At 42.5% G+C, this 21,911-nt stretch overlaps 1 protein-coding gene across 1 annotated transcript in view; it reads left to right on the top strand.

Annotated features, from left to right (window-relative positions):
- The window catches only part of LOC126203478 (retinol-binding protein pinta-like), a 134,075-nt gene that overhangs the window by 6,833 nt on the left and 105,331 nt on the right, over window positions 1–21,911 (top strand). The window lies entirely within an intron of this gene.

The following is a 21,911-nucleotide window of genomic DNA, read 5'->3' as shown; positions in this document are numbered from 1 at the left end:
AATAGACGTGTTTTCCTGCGTAATGGCCTTCAGATTGGGTACAGACCGAGCGTGTCCCTGGTAAACGCGTTCTTTTAGATATCCTCAGGGCCAAAAGTAACATGGATGTAGATCAGGTATTATTGCAGGCCATGCATCTGGAAAACCTCTGGAGATAACACGTTCGTGGAACGTTGCATTAAGCGAACGACATGATGTATTGCCCCACCTTGCAAAAAAACAGTGCTTTCCACAGAAATGCGCTCTTCCAAAGAAGAAATCACCTGCTCTACAAGGTGTCCTCCATAACGTGCAGACGTCTCACGGTACACCTGACAGGCCTTCAAAGAAGAACGGACCGAGAATAAATGTGCTTCTGAATCCAGACCACACAGCCACATACTCACACCGAAAGATATAGGTGTTCGGTTTTTCCGCGCGCTCTACGAGGTTAGAATAATAGAGAATTATTTTGGAGGTGGTTGGATGAACCCTCTGCCAGGCTATTAAATATAATTTGCAGAGTATCCACGTAGATGTAAAAGCAGATACGGCGAGTGTAATGGGTCTTTGTGCACTCGCTTTAATAGTATCCTAGATTCGGCAGTTCTGTGTAATCACTGCACCCTGAAGCGTAAAATGTACCTCATCACTCCATGGAATATTGACCGGCCACAACTCAGCAACTTCGATCCGTGTCAGGAACGAACAGCAAATTCAGAAAGTTGCTGCGTATTATGAAGTTTCAGCTGCTGCACCATCTGGATGGCACTGTAAAATAAACTGCAAAACTCCCCATACTGTTACTGTGGGATGGACAATTCTCATGACACTGCAGGAGCACTAACACTACCAGGGGCACGTGCTGCATGATCAGTTACAGCAACAGCAACCTCGTCAGTAACTCCCATCGAGATGGGACGCCTTCCTCTTCCAGGTGCCACACCACGCTCACCTGCCTTTTCGAATTTCATGATTATCTTCTTTAAGGCATTGGATAACATAGGGTCTATCCTCAGACCTTTGAGTCGGCTATACTCTCTCAGTGCAGCACCGTAACTGCTGCTGTTCACGCAAAATGGTTCCATTAGAGATGCTCGATCTCTCCTCTCGATATCCATACTGTTCACTCACCTTATGGCTTGTCAAATGACAATGTGGTTGAAATACCGTCATACAAACAATGTACAGCGCCAGATTTGCACATGGTGGCCAAATATTGGAACTAAATGTTTTGTCGAGCGAAACTCGGTTCTACGTTAATACACTGAAACGCCAAATAAACTGGTATAGGCATGCATATTCAAATAGAGAGATATGTAAAGAGGAAGAATACGGCGCTGCGGTCGGCAACGCCTATATAACACAACAAGTGTCTAGCTCAGTTGTTAGATCGGTTACTGCTGCTACAATGCCAGGTTATCAAGATTTAAGTGAGTTTGAACGTGGTGTTGTAGTCGGGGCACAAACAATGGGACACAGCATCTCTGAGGTAGCGACGAAGTGGGGATTTTCCCGTACGACTATTTCACGAGAGTACCGTGAATATCAGGAATCCGGCAAAACTTCAAATCTCCCACATCGCTGCAGCCGGAAAAAGATCCTGCAAGAACGGGACCAACGACGACTGAAGAGAATCCAGCAACACTTCCGCATATTGCTACATGTTTCAATGCTGGTACAGCAACAACTATCAGCGTGCGAACCATTCAACGAAACATCATCGATATGGGATTTCGGAGGTGAGTACCCATTCGTGTACCCTTGATAACTGCACGACACAAATCTTTACGCCTAACCTGGGTTCTTAAACACCTACATTGGACTGTTGATGACTGGAAACATGTTGCCTGGTCGGACGACTCTAGTTTCAAATTGTATTGAGCGGATGGACGTGTACGGGTATGGAGACAACCTTATGAATCCATGGACCCTGCATGACAGCAGGGGACTGTTCGACCTGGTGGAGGCTCTGTAATGGTGTGGGACGTGTGCAGTTGGAGTGATATGGGACCCCTGATACGTCTAGATACGACTCTGTCAGATTGAACGTACGTAAGCATCCTGTCTGATCACGTGCATCCATTCATGTTTATTGTGCAGACCGACGGACTTGGGAAATTCCAGCAGGATAAAGCGACACCCCACACGGCCAGAATTGCTACAGAGTGGCTCCAGGAACACTCCTCTGAGTTCCGCTGTCCACCAAACTCCCCAACATGAACCTTATTGAGCGTGTCTGGGATGCCTGGCAACGTGCTGTTCGGAAGAGATCTCTCCCCCCCCCCCCCCCCCCCCCGTACTCTTACGGGTTGGTTTATGACAGCCCTGCAGGTTTCAGGGTGTCAATTCCTTCCAGCACTATTTCAAACATTAGTCGAGTCCATGCCACGTCGTGTTGAAGCACTTCTGCGTGCTCGCGGGGGCTCTACATTACACTACGGGCCATTAAAATTGCTACACCACGAAGATGACGTGCTACAGTCGCGAAATTTAACCGACAGGAAGAAGATGCTGTGATATGCAAATGATTAGCTTTTCAGAGCACTCACACAAGGTTGGCGCCGGTGGCGACACCTACAACGTGCTGACATTAGGAAAGTTTCCAACCGATTTCTCATACACAAACAGCAGTTGACGGGTGTTGCCTGGTGAAACGTTGTTTTGATGCCTCTTGTAAGGAGGAGAAATGCGTACCATCACATTTCCGACTTTGATAAAGGTCGGATTGTAGCCTATCGCGATTGCGGTTTATCGTATTGCGACATTGCTGCTCGCGTTGGTCGAGATCCAATAACCGTTAGCAGAATATGGAATCGGTGGGTTCAGGTTCAAAATGGCTCTGAGCACTATGGGACTTAACATCTATGGTCATCAGTCCCCTAGAACTTAGAACTACTTAAACCTAACTAACCTAAGGACATCACACAACACCCAGCCATCACGAGGCAGAGAAAATGGTGGGTTCAGGAGGGTAATACGGAACGCCGTGCTGGATCCCAACGGCCTCGTATCACTAGCAGTCGAGATGACAGGCATCTTATCTGCATGGCTGTAACGGATCGTGCAGCCACGTCTCGATCCCTGAGTCAACAGGTGGGGACGTTTGCAAGACAACAAGCATCTGCACGAACTGTTCGACGACGTTTGCAGCAGCATGGACCATTAGTTCCTAGACCATGGCTGCGGTTACCCTTGACGCTGCATCACAGACAGGAGCACCTGCAATGGTGTACTCAACGACGAACCTGGGTGACGAATGGAAAAACGTGATTTTTTCAGATGAATCCAGGGTCTGTTTACAGCATCATGATGGTCGCATCCGTGTTTGTCGACATCGTGGTGAACGCATTTTGGAAGCGTGTATTCGTGATCGCCATACTGGCGTATCACCCGGCGTGATGGTATCGGGTGCCACTGGTTACACGTCTCGGTCACCTCTTGTTCGCATTGACGGCACTTTGAACAGTGGACGTTACATTTCAGATGTATTACGACCCGTGGCTCTACCCTTCATTCGATCCCTACGAAACACTACATTTCAGCAGGATGATGCACAACCGCATGTTGCAGGTCCTGTACGGGCCTTTCTGGATACAAAAAATTTTCGACTGCTGGCCTGGCCAGTACATTCTCCAGATCTCTCACCAACTGAAAACATCTGGTCAGTGGTGGCCGAGCAACTGGCTCGTCACAATACGCCAGTCAGTAATCTTGATGAACTGTGGCATCGTGTTGAAGCTGCATGGGCAGCTGTACTTGTACATGCCATCCAAGCTCTGTTTGACTCAATACCCAGGCGTATCAGGCCGTTATTACGGCCAGAGGTGGTTGTTCTGGGTACTGATTTCTCAGTATCTATGCACCCAAATTGCGTGAAAATGTAATCACATGTCGGTTGGAGTATAATATATTTGTCGAATGAATACCCTTTTATCATCTTCATTTCTTCTTGGGGTAGCAATTTTAATGGCCAATAGTGTATATTAGGGAAGTGTACCAGATTGTTTGGCTTTTCCGTGTATGTTAGCATACTAACAATAATGAAGTAACAGACAATGTGGAAACCATTACAACGTTCTTCAACAAATTTACAGTTGTGGTACCTTATACGCAGAAAACGATATGAACTAAGACTTAAGCTTTCTTTAGTGTGCAACAGATTCACCGCCCAGCCAAAATATCAATATCGGGGGAATGTCAGAGATATGTCGGCCTCGTTACACGGCCGCAGTTTCCTCTGCGCAACGCGACGCCGCCATCGGGGCATGCCATGTGGAGCGTCCACTACCACGAGGGTGTCCGTAGAGAAAGCTGGGCAACACTTATCCCGCAGGTCTGGCAATCGTCTGTAGCCTTCAATGATAGTGGGGAAACTGACCTAGCCTGTGTTTGTTTCTCGATCACTTCCTGGATGTTTGTGCACTGTAACTTGTCTTGTCTTATGTTGTCGTGTATGTAAACTCGTTTTAGAATAGTGAACTTTCATGTACGTCTGCTTTGTAAAGTGAATCCGAAAAGTGCAAGTGGTGTGCTTACGTAAACGCTATCTGATGAAATAAGTCGACTGATCCAACTGGAACCGTGCAACTTATTGCAATTAACTTTTACCAAAAATAACAATAAAAATTCTGCATAAGATTACAAATCTAATGTTAAAAGAATAGATGTTCAGAATGCTTTTGTTAAAATGGCTTGCAGTTTTACGCACATAAACTAAGTAAAATCCCGAATACTAAATGTCACACATACTCATGCGTAATTCTGCACTGGAAGAGTAACATTGTCTGACAAAGCATATGATACATGAACTAAAATTTGCTGAATTGTACCTGCTAATTTTGAAATGACAAGCTTGACTGAACAGTTTTACTGTTTCCTCACTGATTTTAAACTGGCCCTTATAAACTTTCGCGACTTACCTTGCAGCATCGGAATCATGGTACTGTTCGAAAGGGGTGGATATTAAAATACCGCACCAAACCGAACCAGCTAAAGAAAAATCTTGCCAAATGTAATGCAAGGGAAAGCGACTATGCTATGCACATCATGCTTTATCTTTTGAGCGACTGTTTTTCGCTAAGTGCAATGTGACACTACTCCATCAAGAAAGTAAACTCTCGTGAGGGGAAGCTAGCAGAAATTCGACTCACTAAATGACTGAAAAGAAACTGGCATTCAAAACTGTATTGTGAATGTCATTCCTTAACAGTTACAACCATCTATACGAAAATAACTTATTATAAAAAAAATACTCTGCCACGAAATCATTTAATCAAATGGTAAAGGCGTGGTGAATCTGTAAGCTATGTGAACTGATAACCTTGTTACAAAGGAGACGCACACGAAAGTTTACTATCCTAAAACGAGTTTACATACACGACAAAAAAATGGTTCAAATGGCTCTGAGCACTATGGGACTTAACATCTTTGGTCATCAGTCCCATAGAACTTAGAACTACTTAAACCTAACTAACCTAAGGACATCACACAACACCCAGGCATCACGAGGCAGAGAAAATACACGACAACATAAGCCAAAACAAGTTACAGTGCACAAACATCCAGGAAGTGATCGAACTAAGTAATCCGAATCAATTAAGGAAAATCATAGACATTTCCTTTCCTTTTCCGTCGTTCCTTAGTTGCTTCAAAATTCATGGAGATGTGTTCCATCTATACAGCTAAATGGAAGGCAATGCTAGTGTCATCTTTGACACTGTGGAGAACGAAGACAAGATGAAAGAATTGTTAAATGATCCCATCTACAAAGAACTAAGGGCGGGCCCTACGGAGACGATAATTGGAAAGACGCAGGCCTCGATTAAGGACTCGAGCATTTACGCTGACACAGCCAGGGGTCTTATGCCCAGAGTACCAGTCTCTCCTAGAATTTACGGTGTTCGAAAGGTACATAAGGAAAGTTATCCTTTGAGGCCAATAGTGAATGGGATCAATTCGTCCACTTACAATCTGGTATAGAATCTAGCGTGCAAATTAGGACGTCTAGTTGGCAAGACGGATTATTATGTGAAGAACTCGACGCACTTTATAGAAGAGGGAGAAACAATTTTACCTACGGACACCATGGTCAGCTTTGACGTGAAGTCACTATTTACGAGCGTGCATGTAGATGAAACTATCCGCATCCTTCAGGAGCATGTCCCACCAGACATATGCGACCTGGTTGAGTTGTGCCTGACTTCAGCGTACTTCAAATGGCAAGGAAAATACTACGAGCAGACAGATGGTGCAGCAGTGGGGTCTCCCCTATCTCCGCTGGCAGCCGACATATTCATGGAAGCCTTTGAAGCAACGGCCCTCGGTTCAGCTCCTTTCCGCCCACGTTGCTGGTTCAGATACGTGGACGACACGTTCGCTATATGGCCTCATGCTGAAACGGAGCTACGCAAGTTTCACGAATATTTTAACAACATGCACGGAAGATACAGTTCACGCTCTAAGTGGAAAAGAATGGTGTAATTTGTAACGTCCCTTAGCAAAAGACATATTTTGTAGTAAAGAGAAAATATTGTGCATCGTATTCTGTTATTGTATGGAATTATGTATTTTTTTTTTATTATTTGTTTTAGATAATATCTGTGTCGGCGAGTACTGAAACCGCACAGACGATAAATATCATACAAAGATAAGAATATACCACTAGTATAAATAATACAGAACGAACATTAATTTCTCTGTCTTCTTCTTGGAGTTGTACGAGTAAGATAGCCTGTGAAACTGCAGTAAATGCTAACGTAGTCTTCTTTTGTCATGGTCAACTGATGTACGCCATTACGTACTCATTGTAAAAGGTGTGTATTAGTTAACATATTTGAATGTTTTGAATAGAGTTATTTAATGAAACCTTGCATTATTATTTGTAGTAGCTTGCTTGGAAATATTATCCCATCCTTTTGAGACATTTTCAGTTATTTAAATATTATCCGTGGCGCAGAGCTGCGCTACGAACGAACGAGCCGCTGCCGCGGCGCATTCAAACTGCATTAAAAGAAATCGATCATACCGCAAAGAAGCGGGAAGGTAATAGTAAAATAAAATCATCTCTTTCAGCTTCCGGACTTGCAGAGCAGAGCAGCAGATTTTATGATGTGTTTTGCAGGTTGACGCGGGCTGCTGATAATATATTGCTAACAGTACAAAAGAGATAATTTACCTTAGTAACATAATAGAAATTTTGCTGTGCTTAGTTCTTGTCTGGCAAACCTTATAGTGAAAACGTATTTTTCTCCAACAATAGTCTCATGTTCTTGTGCTAGCCGTGGTAATTATTGGTGTTTTACTCTTAACAAAAATCCACTGCAAAATTTTGATGTTGAACAGTCTTCGTGAACTGTAACATCAGTATTTCATAACAAAGTAATTTTCATTTTCAATAGCTATAAAGTAGGGAAGATATGTTGACTTTTATAGTGAGTTACAGTAACGGAAAATGTTCCTTTAATAGAAAGCCAGATACAGAACAATAAGAATCCAATATATTCTGTTTGTCGAAAATTAATGATTATAAAGAAATTCAAGGCACAGCATTACTGAAAGGTATTTCGCGGCTCTTTTCGTATATGCGTTATTACGCGAGCAATAATAAAACAAAATAAATAGAAAAGAGTATTTACGAGTAGCGAAAAATTCCATTTCTAAACGTCGAAGTATACAGGAGAACGGAGGGCACACTGGGGCACAGAGCATATCGCAAGCCTACACACACAGACAGGTACCTGCACGCCCAATCCTACCACCACCCAGCGCAGAAGAACTCGGTCATCCGTTCTTTGGCAATCCGTGCGCAGCGCCTAAGTGATGCTCAAAACATCACACCTGAGCTTAAAAGGCTACGCACAACGTTTCTAGCCAGTGGTTACAGCCAAAAGTCGACGAACACAAGCAAGAAAGATAAGTAAGAAATAGACAAACTGCAGCAAACAGTGCGCTTACCTTATGTGAAAGATGTTACTAATCGAATAGGCCAACACCTTCGCCGCGTTGGGGTGCAGCCTGTCTTCTACAGTGGTCGTAGGATCCAGGACGTGCTAGGCTCCACTAAGGACAAGGTGGATGCATTACACACTGCAGTCGTGTACAAGGTGGAATGCGAATGTGGAGAGGCATACATCGGCGAGACTGGCAGGCCAATAGCAACGCGCGTTCGGTAACACGAGGGCTATATTCGTCTAGTTTAACACAACAAATCTGCAGTGGCAGAACATCAGCAAGACTGCGGAAAAGAAATAAAATTTAGCGAAGCCCGTGTCTTGACGAAGCAGCCGGTTATGACGAAACGCAAAATCAGAGAGGCCATGGAAATACTTAAGAGGCTCCGGAACGCCCTATACTTGCAATGTTAAAATAACGCTTATAAATTACATCTTTCCTCACAAAGTATTTGAGGTAGGAAGTTGAACTTTTTACAGATTATTTATTGGAATATGGGCTACAACTTAACACAGGGATTTTACAAAATTTTAGTTCAGTTATTAAAGATGATTTTTTTTCAATTGTAATGAAAATTCACAACATTTTTTTGCAATTTTTTATTTATATATTCAAAAATATACAGTTTTTTGGAAAAAGGCTGTGTTAAATTATGCAGAAGGTACTGTGTAACATTTACTGAAAGTTTGAAACAAATATGTTTGGAAGATCCTTAGAAAACATGTAATTAGTATGAGAAAATAAAAGTTTTGGGAATCGAGCGACAAATATTGGATTAACTTTTTAGTGCATTCCAGGTCCATAGGGTGGATTATCTTCATCTTCTGCAAACTCCTCCTCCAGCTTCCTCTTGTTCCTCCTCCTGTTTACTCTTGCTTGTATTTCTAGACTCTTTACAGCCCTGTCTGCAGCCCGAAGGCGTTCCTTGTCTAAAGCAAGCATCGGTCGTACCATGTTAGAACCTATCTTCATTCCCATATTTCTAAATACCTTGCACCTTACAATGTTGCCATCATTGAAAGTCGCAACAGCATCATACACACCAAAGTGAAGTGTTTCTATTCCAACAAATACAGTCTTGGGGATTCTCGACCATATAACACTACTTACACTTTCATTGGGGTTTTGAGTTTTTCCGTGAATACACCTTTTCAACAGTTCAGGTGCTGCTAAGTCTCTGAAAATAGGTTTTATCACCTCCATTATTGCATGAGGCAGACTATGCTTATGAGTGTACACTTCACCAGTTAGCAATTCTTTGTTATATTTACACCAACTATCTTCTTCTTTGGGACACAAGCTCTGTTGGGGATTTTCATCGTCGTTATTGTTTACAGTAATAACACATACCTTTGGCTTTCCAACATTTCTCCTTTTGTTAAAAGCCTTCAGAGGATTTCTAATAACTTTACTTTTACTCATTATTATACTTCAACAAAACAGAGACTCAAGAAAATGAATTAATTACGAATATTTTCGAGATAACGACAGAGTAAATAAACATGAAACAATCGACAATCACACCAGCGATATATATTGAACCATCACAGGTTAGCCACAACACATACTTTATCTCACATCACTAAAATGTACCTGATGAACACGGACGTTAATAATAACACCATTTGACAGCAGTTTAACAGCGCCACAGTAGGTCACGCCCATGTAGAACACATTTCAAAAAAAATTTAAAAATAGTTGTAGTCTTCGGAATTGAATAAATTATATATCTATTAAAAGGTAATAGTCTGCAGATTCAGAAAACGCAAAAAAGTAAAAATTGAACTTTTCATGATTTTGAGCCTTTCCGGAGCCCCTTAAACACCCTAACAACATGAACAGGGAGGATGGACTCAGGCTTGCCCCATCTTGGCTGCCAGCAATCAGAGCCCGACAGACCGCACTGTCAACACGAGGCACGAGCACCACCGGCGAGTAACTGCCGCCTCGCCGCCGACGTCCTGCATTTGGTAAACAGCAGAAAACTTCTCATTCGTCGGTGGGGATCAATCATGGCACATAACACAAGAGCCAATAGACAACAGAGGTTGCGTTCTCCCTCCACCGCAACAACCTATTAAAATGGAGATCCCTCTCTTTCTTCCTTAAGTGACCAATGAAAAGAACTATCTTATTAAAATTATGACGTAATGGCATGCGCAGTGAACAATGGCAACAAAATATAAGGGACACTGCATAGCTAGAACGCACCAGTAGACCCAGAAGAAGACCGCTGCAACCGTGGCCGAAACGTTGGTTTTTCTCCAGCAGCAGTAGTTTTATACATTATGACGCGGTACCACATCCAGAAGACTTTTATGTCGACTGACTCTGGGTGCAGAAGTCTACGCAATTAGAAAGGCAGTTTGTTTTCTGCCATATGCGTTTCGCTTCTTTTATTTACGAAGCATCTTCAGTGGCATGTAATACATGTTTCTTTTTGCACATAAAATAAATGGATTGTGTAGTAGTTACAGTGTTATATTTTGCCATGTTTTTCTCTTGTTTTTCAGATTAGAAACAACTATTGTAGCACAAGTATCGCGATGTTAAATTATCGTTTGGTGTCACTTACGATTTCCAGTGTTGTTAGTCCATATGTGTAATCCTGGAGATGTGCTCATTCGGTCCCCATGCTCCAGCTTTATTGATTAACATTTATTATAACACATCACCTGTACTTTTCATTTTGTGGTCAACATGTGTGTGTTTAGAGTGTGTAATGTTGTCAACTGTCGCTATGTGTTTATCTTTAACCTTTTGTTTGTGTTGTGTGTGTTTTGATATTTTTCATAATATGTGAAAAGCACTAGTTCGCTTTTGTATAAAAGTAATATTGTAGAACAAAATCTAACTAGCGATTTTCATTTATTATAATGTTCTACAAAGAACGTACGAAAGATTCAGTAAACATGATTTTTTCATTTGTTGTGTGTGTGTGTGTGTGTGTGTGTGTGTTTTGAGAGAGAGAGAGAGAGATAGGGAGAGAGAGACAGAGAAAGAGAAAGAAGGGAGGAGGGGAAGATTCATTGATTATTTACTCTGGTTATGTTACAGATTTCCGTTTGTTTTTGTATTTGTGGCTAACGTGATCAGGAACTTATTGTTTACATTGTTCTGGTCATTAATTTCTCCCTTTTTCATTGCAAGAGGTCTTTGTATCTGAAAGCTTCTCTGTAATGGAATCAGTTTCTTGTTGTGGTTGTTCACTCTAATAATTTTCACACTAAAAATTTGCCTTTCTCGAACTCACGATAATTTATATGCGTGCATGCAGCACAGCGACAGCATTTCCCGACTATCTTACCACTTTTCAACTAGGTCTTTTACAAAATCATATTTCCAAAAACCAAAATCCTCTGCCTTAGCATCTCTGTGGTTTGCTAGTTACTTGCAGACCACTCGGCAGCGTGACGAAGGCCCGACCCCCCGCATCTACCTCAGTGTGAATGCACCACTGGCAACGATAATGCTCAAAAAATGTTCAAATCTGTGTGAAATGTTATGGGACTAAACTGCTAAGGTCATCAGTCCCTAAACGTACACACTACTTAACCTAAATTATCCTAAGGACAAACACACACACCCATGCCCGAGGGAGGACTCGAACCTCCGCCGGGACCAGCAGCGAACGATAATGCTCCTGAGAACCAAAGACACTACTGAAGACTTCTGTTTGAATAATACCCTGTGTACGAATGTGAAGAACGTCACATCTAATGAAAATAGAGCTCACATCACTTTCACTGAATACCAAAAATGAGCTAGAAACCTTACAGTACGCCTACGACGACTTTTGCTACGCTCTGGACGTCTTTTCCAGCCAACTGTTCACTTTCTGGAAAACGCCGTCGTCGTCTGCATTAACCCCCTTATTGTCCCACCGATCTCTGTATCACTGCAAGTGTTCTGTGTCAGTACGAGAGAAAACATAGTTATTAAAAAAATTCCATTTTTCATCTTTGATTTTTATATATCCACTGTATTTTATACAGCACATTCAGCTGATATCCGTTATCTGCCATTTTCTAAGACTACTGCTACGGTCGTACTTTTGTACCGTCACCCTCTGTGGATATCGTATCAACCTGTGTAGAGCAATGTTGTGTGTGATATAAGTGATAATGTTTATGTATGTATCCCACAACGGCGGTAATTTTATTTTAAATCGTTGACTGGTATGGAACGTTGTTCTCGCTCGGGTCAACTATTTTAAATGAGAACGCACATCTGTGTACACACACACAAACACACACACACACACACACACACACACACACACACACACACAGAGAGAGAGAGAGAGAGAGAGAGAGAGAGAGAGAGAGTGTAAAATTATCACGATAGGAGTAACGCTTCAAATGGCATATCACTCGATATCAGGTGCTCGTGAGATATAAATAACATGACTGTATAACAAACAAGGTGGAAAATTGAATTGTCTTAATAAATTTATGGCTGTGAACCCGATATGAAAAAGCTTTCTTACAGTAATTACTGATTTATTCCTGTCTTTGGATGAAATTAACACATATTGCATCATAACATGGATTTACTTTCCCAATATAACGACTTAACATAAGGAATCTAATCATCTTAGTATGCAATGGCAGATTGATGCCATGGTGCACTGAAACCGAACAGGTGCGTATCCCTATGAAAAAGAAAGTGGAAGAAGCTGGAACGAAGAAGAAAGTAAGGAATGATAAGGAACAGTATACTAGGTTGAAGAACCGGAATGAGAAACCTGTACCTGGGTGCTTTACTGAGTAGCCAGTAAAGAAGAAAAAGAGAACCAGAAGTGGGAAAACACAACCTAACGAGCAGGCAAGGAGAAAAACAATTGTTGTGCACGTGTGCCAGCCGGTGTGCCCGTGCGGTTAAAGGGGCTTCAGTCTGGAACCGCGTGACCGCTACGGTCGCAGGTTTGAATCCTGCCTCGGGCATGGATGTGTGTGATGTCCTTAGGTTAGTTAGGTTTAAGTAGTTCTAAGTTCTAAGGGACTTACGACCACAGATGTTGAGTCCCATAGTGCTTTGAGCCATTTGAACCATTTGTTGTGCACGTGTGTTGAGTGCCCTGTTTGGAATCGTTCTGCATGCACTATAGAAGCCATGGAAAGTCTACGTTTGTCGTTACTACTTATCCAAGTAATGAACACCCTAAAAGTTGTTGAAACAGTAATGTGGAAGTGATTACACATTTCATGTTAGTGTCTAAGTTTATTTCAATATTCTAATTTCCTAACAACAAATGGCATGTAATTTGAGTGTCGAATAGTTTACTCACGTATATTTTATAAATATTTCCTTCTCAGGCACACAATTCCCCAACCACCGCAGATAATTACACAGTGGGATGTGCAATGGTGTGCAATTTTATCTTTTTGATAAATGCAGTTAACTGCATTGTACTGCGCTGCACAGACTTTTTCGGAAACTATCTTCCTCGTGGACGTCCGACACTCGGCGTGCAGTAGGCTTGTATTCCACGACGATTCTAGGTAGATGTCCTTGTTGTATTCTTTCTAAATAGTTACTCAAATAACTTTGTTTTTTTTAATTTTGCTTTCCAAATCTAAAATCGGTAGCTCTTGTCATTTATCTCTGTTTAGAACTTTGTCCATCAGTGAGCAACCTTTTTCTGCCTTGAGAAATTCATCTCAACTGACCTAATGTTTCTTCTTCGCTTCTTCGATAGTACGCACTTCTCACTTCCTGATAATGCAATCAGTTTCGTCATTGTTTTATAAAGATTCAGTTTATTTTCCTTTCTAATTTTATATTTCAGAGGTCGATAAATTGTTCCACATGTTTGTTTAAAATTGTTTCTGTGTCGTGATCCATTGTTGGGTATTTTCGCATTCTGCTCCTATATTTCCTATTTGTCTCTATTTTTCCCTTTTCGCCTTTTTCCTCAGAAAAGCCGTTTTCAATTATGTGGAAATATTACCGGCCTTGTTCTTCTGCCCTATTTCGTAAGATGTATAGCCTCCTTTATACATTATCTTCGGTTTGTTGCACATTTAAATTTATTTAGAATAGTAAAAGTAGAGGAACTACAGAATGTTGCATGTATACTGAGTGACTGAGCCGCCCCTACCGATGTTGTTTTATGCAACCTGTAATGTTACATCTGGCCTTCATAAATCACGCGTCAGATTTTCATGTTCTCTCGCTCGCTTCGCACAAACTATTAGTCCTACTGAAAAAATGAACAGCACTTTTTGTTAGGAACTTAAATGTAGTTAAATTTTCATGAAATGAATCTTATCCATAGTGGATGTTGTTGAACTCCGTGACTGTTCCCTTATAGGGTGTAGAAACATTTCCGCTACCAGTCACAATAAAAGGTTATTTATTTGTCACACGACCGGTTTCGGGCTTGCGCCCATCCTCAGGTGTTTATACATTCATGTACATGTTTATACTGCTGGAGATCACTGTATAAATACAAAAAAATTACTTGCTGGTGACTAAACAGATACAAGTGGGACGATTGTAAGTGGCAAGGCTGCATTTGTCGAAAAATATATCTGTACTTACATAAAGATGAAGCATCACTATTAGTTAAATTTTCTACTGGTACATGTTTTCGCTAGAGGATATAGTTTCCAAGTTATTCAAGAACAACGCACAAAAGTGACTGTCACACGCCACCCCACTCCCACGCTCGGCTCCCACCTGTCAGAATTTTTGTTATGTGGTTCATGGCACTTTCTCCTGCCACTATACACCAGTTTGCGACTGCACGAATTATTTCCCACATTTGACCAGCTTTTGGTATACGTTGACTGGTCTTGTTACGCCACTGGCTTATTTGCACACTTACAAGTTGTAATATTGGTGTTTGTGAAAATTATACCTAAACATTTTGTGAATTCTAACGGTATAAAAGAAACAATTACATCGTTGTATTCGTCAGGCTTTCTGACTATTGAACTACTGTGCTTGTAAGGGTCAAGTCTGCCAACGTAATTAGTTTTAGCGTAACGTTTACAAAAAACGTTTCTCTTTCAAAACCCTTAAAAGCACGTTTCTATTAATGATGTTAACGAAATAGCCGACTATACTGGTGATGTATTTGCTCAATCAAAGGTCGAATATCAAGAATAAATAGTACACGTAGTCAAAAATTTTTGTACTGTAGTAGAAGGGATTGCTACGAAGAACATTCTATACATCCTGACCAATGAGGGATGAATGAGGGGTGAAGGTGCGTTTGAAGGTCATTTCTTTATGTTTTTCTCCAATAACACGAAAAGCCTAGCCTCCAGCGAAAATATATCCTCGTACAAAATGTAATTGTATTAAATTCTCTACAAAAAGTCCTCTTCATTATTCCTGTAGGACTATTAACCTGCACATGTCGAGGGAGAGAATATAAAAATCTCGCTTGTGGTTATTCGAAGACCAGGAGTTTCGTTGCGGGTTGTATAAAACGAAATCTGTAGGGGCAGCTGACTCACCCTATACCGTTTTAGTTTACTTCTTACGAATTCCATCAAGGAACAAGAAGGTGAATCAGACACGCGTCGAATCAGCACGGTGGACTGACCAGCTTCGTCGCTGCTCTGCCGAGCTTGAATGTGCTTTCTGGGCGGTTTCCCACTCTTTTAGAGACAGATACTAGGCTGGTCCTCAGTTTCGTCCTCGTTAATTGTGAGTTTTGTTCACGTACCTTTAAAGATATAAAGGTGTGTAAGAAGGATGCATAATTTGAAAATATGAGTATAACATTTGTTGTGAAAAGTCAATGTTTACTAATAAGACTTGAATTTTTTACCTTTTACTGAGAAATTGTGCACAATTACAGAACCTGCCATAAGGAATCACTAAAAACAATATATTTCTCAGTTTTAAAATGTAAAATACATGACTAGATTACAGTATTTTCAAAAGGTAAGCATTAAGTAAATCTTACTCCCTTATATTGCGAGAGTTTTAGTTTCCATGGATTTTACTAATAAAAGTAACTGCCAAACACGGACTGTGATATCGTCTTCGGTGCCGGTCATAAGTAACAACAATAATTAACAAATAAAAGTTTGCTAACAACTCATTATTAAGTGTGAAGAACTCACCAAGAATACATTACTGTAATAGTGCTAAACCACAGTTCGATCATTTGGATTATGTTCAGATAGACTCTTATGGCAGAAACGTATGTTCTACGTTTAGTATGTCGTATTTGACGAAAATGTGTGTCCGATCCATTGACTTACTACTCTTCTGTGAAGATGATTCTTATAACTGAAGCCGATGGAGATTAAATACACAATTTTGCAGCTCATGGCGCAGATATCCTATTTTAGAAATACTCAACAGTCGTAGATAGTCACCTACAAAAGTTCTCGATTATGCTGTCCCAGAAACTTGGGGTTAGCACCACGACACTGGTCTCGTTGTATTTCATTTCATTAAAGAGTCTATCGGAATAAATACGCCAAAAACCTTAACGACAGGGCTTGAGATCCAGCACTGTGTTCATTAAGCTCTCGCCGTTCATCACATCTAGCTGCAAACGGTAAAAGGGCGTCACCTGTGGAATCGGATTCGGCTATAAATAGTGGCGCGAGACGGACAGTAGTTCATACTCTGGCCGGATTCGGGGCAGTGAATACAAATAACAGCAATACTCGTAGCACCTGAAGAAGATGTAGGGGTCGGTAGTCGAAACAACTGTTCAGTGGAAAACCGTAAGCACCTCAATCATGCTGAGAAAACCTGAGAGATCAAATAACAACGAGCTTGATCGGGAGAGTATGTTTCAGGTTGCAAGAAATTTCCGAACAGTAGGTTGAGGGTTGGAAAGAAAATCACCTGACGACCTGTTGGTTGGTTGGTTGATTTGGGGGGAGGGGACAAAACAGCGAGGTCATCGGTCCCATCGGATTAGGAAAGGATGGGGAAGGAAATCGGCCGTGTCCTTTCAAAGGAACCATCCCTGCGTTTGCTTGAAGCAATTTAGGGAAATCACGGAAAACCTAAATCAGGATGACCGGACGCGTGTTTGAGCCGTCGTCCTCCCGAATGCGAGTCCAGTGTGCTAACCACTGCGCCACCTCGCTCGCTGATCGACCTGTAAGAGTTGATACGCCTGCGATTATTGTGGCTGCAAGAGGGTCTGTTATTCAATCCCCAAAATCGTCTGCAGCGAAACGTGCTGTATCTGTTAGGCCTCCTAGAAATAGTATTGGAAGGGTTTCACAAAAACAAAATGATAGAAGTGAGGCCTCGTCTAGGGAAGTTCAGCCGCCGAGTGCAAGCCTTGTTTCAGTCGACGACGCATCAGGCGACTTGCGTGCCGGTGATGAGGATGAAATGGTGATACGGACAATACAACACCCAGTCCACGCTCGGAGAAAGTCTCCGACCCGGCCGGGAATCGAACCCGGGCCCGAAGCATGGTAGGCAAGCATGTCACCACTCACGTAAGCAGGCGGACTTCAAAAAACAATTTCAGTCCCACACGTGTAAAATTATGACCACATTGTAATTATTTGAAGCCTTTATTCCTCAGCTGGCAGATCGCTGAAGTTCATCTTACAGATAAGATTAACTGTTACTTGCCACCTGCAAAAGACGAGTAATAATTAGTCCTATCTAAGAGATAAGCAGCATCCGGTTTTGTAAAATTCTGAGATGGCACAATGCTGTGTTGACGATGACGCTGAATGGACCATTGAACCTTTAACGTGTTGCCATTGGCGTAATGCATACCTGAACCTGTGCCTACTAGTACAGAGAAATTACACTATTGGCCATTAAAACTGCTACATCACGAAGATGACGTGCTACAGACGCGAAATTTAACCGACAGGAAGAAGATGCTGTGATTAGCTTTTCAGAGCATTCACACAAGGTTGGCGCCGGTGGCGACACCTACAACGTGCTGATATGAGGAAAGTTTCCAACCGATTTCTCATACACAAACAGCAGTTGACCGGCGTTGCATGATGAAACGTTGTTGTGATGCCTCGTGTAAGGTGGAGAAATGCGTACCATCACGTTTCCGACTTTGATAAAGGTCGGATTGTAGCCTATCGCGATTGCGGTTTATCGTATCGCGACATTGCTGCTTGCGTTGGTCGAGATCCAATGACTGTTAGCAGAAAATGGAATCGGTGGGTTCAGGAGGGTAATACGGAACGCCGTGCTGGATCCCAACGGCCTCGTATCACTAGCAGTCGAGATGACAGGCATCTTATCCGCATGGCTGTAACGGATCGTGTAGCCACGTCTCGATCCCTCAGTCAACAGATGGGGACGTTGCAAGACTACAACCATCTACACGAAAAGTCCGACGGCGTTGGCAGCAGCATGGACTATCAGCTCGGAGACCATGGCTGCGGTTACCCTTGACGCTGTATCACAGACAGGAGCGCCTGCGATCGTGTCCTCAACGACGAACCTGGGTGCACGAATGACAAAAATTCATTTTTTCGGATGAATCCAGGTTCTGTTTACAGCAGCATGATGGTCGCATCCGTGTTTGGCGACATCGCGGTGAACGCACATTGGAAGTGTGTATTCGTCATCGCCATACTGGCGTATCTCCCGGCGTGATGGTATGGGGTGCCATAGGCTACACGTCTCGGTCACCTTTTGTTCGCACTGACGGCATTTTGAACAGTGGACGTTACATTTCAGATGTGTTACGACCCGTGGCTCTACCCTTCATTCGATCCCTGCGGAAACCTAAATTTCAGCAGGATAATGCACGACCGCATGTTGCAGGTCCTGTACGGGCGTTTCTGGTTACAGAAAATGTTCGACTGCTGCACTGGCCAGCACATTCTCCAGATCTCTCACCAATGGAAAACGTCTGGTCAATGGTGGCCGAGCAACTGGCTCGTCACAATACGCCGGTCACTACTCTTGATGAACTGTGGCATCGTGTTGAAGCTGCATGGGCAGCTGTACCTGTACACGCCATCCAAGCTCTGTTTGACTCAATGCCCAGGGGTATCAAAGCCGTTGTTACGGCCAGAGGTGGTTGTTGTGGGTACAGATTTCTCAGGATCTATGCACCCAAATTGCGTGAAAATGTAATCACATGTCAGTTCTAGTATAATATATTTGTCCAATGAATACCCGTTTATCATCTGCATTTCTTCTTGATATAGCAATTTTAATGGCCAGTAGTGTAGTAATATAGCAGTAAGTTTCGTAAAATGTTAACTACAAGCTGTTTTCAGCACTATCTTCCGTTTTAGAATACATAATCCATCTACAATTCACTGAGGTGGCAGAAGTCAGGGATTTACCTCTTCATATCATGTCGGACCTCCTTTTGCTCGGCGAAGTGCAGCACCTGACGGGGCATGGACTCCAGAAGTCGCTGGAAGTCCCCTCCAGAAATTTTGAGCCATGCTACTTCTGTAGCCGTTCATAATTGCTAAAGTGTTATCTGCTCAGGGTGTTGTGCACGAACTGCTCGATTATGTCCCATTACTGTTCTAATGAACTCATGTCGGCGGATCTGGGTGGCGAAATCATACGCTCGAATTGTCCACAATGTTCTTCGACCCAGTCGCAAACGTTTGTGGCCCAATGACGTTACATCGTTATTTGGGAACATGAAGCACATTAATGGCTCCAAATAGTCTCCAAGTAGCCGAACATAACCATTTCCAGTCAATGATCGGTTCACTTTGAGCAAAGGACCCAGTCCATTCCATGTAAACACAGCCCACACCATTGTGGAGCCACCACCTGCATGCACAGAGCCTTGTAGTGTACTTGAGTTCATGGATTCGTGGGCCCTGAGCCACTCTCTACTCTTACCAACTGAAATACGGATTCATCTGACCAGGACACGGTTTTCCACTCGTCTAGCGCCCAACCGATAAGAGCAAGAGTCCAGGAGAGGCGCTGCAGCCGACGTCGTCCTGTTAGCAAAGGCACTCGTGTCGGTCGGCTGCTACCGTAGGCCATTAACGCAAAATTTGGCCGCACGGTTCTAACGGATATGTTCGTCGTACGTCCCACTTTCATTTCTGCGGTTGTTTCACGCCGTGTTGCTTGTCTGTTGGCGTTGACCACGCTACGCAAACGCCGCTGCTCTCGATCATTACGTGAAGGCACACCATTCCTCGAGGTGAGAGGTAACACCTGAAATCTGATATTCTTAGCAGACTCTGGACGTTTTGGATCTCAGAATATTACATTCCTTTACGATTTTCGAAATGAAACGTCCTACGCTTCTAGATCCAATTAACATTCCGCATTCAAAGTCTGGTAATTCCCATCAAGTGGCCATAATCACGTCGGAAACTTTTTCACACGAGTCACCTAAGAACAAATGTCAGGTCCGCCAATGCACTGCCCTTTCTACACCTTGTGTACGTGATACTACCGCCATCTGTATACGTCCATATCACTACCCTATGATTTGTGTCACCTCTGTCCTGTTAGCCTTTAAAACCTGGCAGACATTCGTGTGTTACCCAAACAAAAATAGATATAGCAGAGTGTGGTGACAATGTACTCTACGTTCTGCCATCTTCCTGGTTTCTCAAATGAATGCCACTTAATTGAGTGTACAATGTATTACAGTTAACATTGTCTCTATCAGTAGGCTTTGAATGTCCCTAACCAGGTCTCCCTCGCCAGTACATGCTCACTCTGCAGAGAGTGGTTATCAGGAATTTCTCAGAACTGCACCTGTTTATCTCCTGCAGCGACAGGTGCTCCTTCTGCACGAGCGTGATAGGTCAACACGTGGCACTTGAGCAAGCAGTGACTCAGCTCGTAATTTGGTTCTCTGCTTCCCTTCAGATCAGAAAGACAACAGGTTCCGTATCTTCACAAACAAATTTCCAACGAGAAGCTGATTTCATATTGCGTAACAGTAGTTAATGTAGGCGAAAACTGATACAACTATATGTACTGGTTCAAATGGCTCTGAGCACTATGGGACTCAACTGCTGTGGTCATAAGTCCCCTAGAACTTAGAACTACTTAAACCTAACTAACCTAAGGACAGCACACAACACCCAGCCATCACGAGGCAGAGAAAAATTATATGTACTCCATCCCCACTAATACTATTAATTTAATATAAGAGTGTGTCCAACAGTTGTGCAGTTTATGTTTATGGGTATGCGATGGTACGAGAATTGCGTTTCAATATGAACGAGTTTCCACATTCAACAGAGTAGCTTACTGGTCGCTAGGTGCGCTACTGTCGCAGTATATAACAAAAATGAGCAGTAGTTTCGCGACTGTACTTGTTAGACAGTGGCGTTACGGGTGCCCAGAAAGTGGTGAACCATAAAAGAAATGATGAAATTCAAGAAAATTTCCATTTCACGAATTGTGATGTTATATGCAAAAAGACAATATGTTTTGGAAAACCAGTGATCACTTCTTGTTGTAACAGAGGATTTATTAACCGATAAGATCACAGTAGTGATTTTTGGTTATTTCCTTGGTTGACTTGTATGAGGGTCACTCCAAAAGAAATGCACACTATTTTTTTAAATACATCTTTTATTCTATGTGATTGATAATTTTACAGTGTGTAGATACATCCTTTAGGAACAATATTTTCATTTCTCCACATAATTTCCATCCCTCTCAACTGCCTTACGCCATCTTGGAACCAGCGCCTGTATACCTACACGGTAAAATTCTGGACCAACCTATTGGAGCTACTGTTTGGTAGCGTGCACAAGGGAGTCATCTTCAAACCTTGTCCAACGACTTTCAGTTTCCCAAAGAGATGACAGTCACATGGAGCCAGGTCAGGACTGTAAGGAGGGTGTTTCAGTGTTGTCCATCCGAGTTTTGTGATCGCTTCCATGGTTTTTTGACTGACATGTGGCCGTGCATTGTCGCGCAACAGTAAAACGTCCTGCTTTTGCCGATGTGGTTGAATACGACTCAGTCGAGCTTGAAGTTTCTTCAGTGTCGTCACATGTGCATCAGAATTTATGGTGGTTCCACTTGGCATGATGTCCACAAGCAAGAGT

This window comes from Schistocerca nitens, chromosome 9 (genome assembly GCF_023898315.1).
Source record: "Schistocerca nitens isolate TAMUIC-IGC-003100 chromosome 9, iqSchNite1.1, whole genome shotgun sequence".
Taxonomy (NCBI): Eukaryota; Metazoa; Arthropoda; class Insecta; order Orthoptera; family Acrididae; genus Schistocerca; species Schistocerca nitens.
Note: the sequence above shows the minus strand (reverse complement) of the source record. Positions and strands in the feature narration are given on the sequence as shown.